The sequence below is a fragment of the Etheostoma spectabile genome, chromosome 16 (genome assembly GCF_008692095.1).
Source record: "Etheostoma spectabile isolate EspeVRDwgs_2016 chromosome 16, UIUC_Espe_1.0, whole genome shotgun sequence".
NCBI lineage: Eukaryota > Metazoa > Chordata > Actinopteri > Perciformes > Percidae > Etheostoma > Etheostoma spectabile.
Window position 1 is genome coordinate 23,004,942 of NC_045748.1, and position 315 is coordinate 23,005,256.

Below are 315 nucleotides of genomic sequence, written 5' to 3' on the forward strand. Positions count from 1 at the left end.
GCGTTGGGATACTCTGCAAACGTCTCCCTGATGGAAGGTGGGAGAAGAGGTTGTGCGCAGGATGACTAGAAGTCCTGCGTAATACTACGTGCCTTCTTAGTACTACGTTTCCAATAACCACGTTGCAATGGTTCAAGTGGAACGCAGATGATTTCTGATGCAGTTTTGACCGCCTTTGTCAGAAGATTACGATCATGTGAAGTAGCCGTACCAAACCACACTACAATGTTACCTGTCAGTATACTCTCAATGTACAACGGTAGAAGTTCTGTAGAGTATTAAGAGACACGCCATATTTCTTAAGACACCTCAAAA

General features: G+C 44.1%; 1 protein-coding gene across 1 annotated transcript in view; it reads right to left on the reverse strand.

Annotated features, from left to right (window-relative positions):
* Window positions 1-315, reverse strand: part of psmb10 (proteasome 20S subunit beta 10) — a 10,366-nt gene that overhangs the window by 4,761 nt on the left and 5,290 nt on the right. The window lies entirely within an intron of this gene.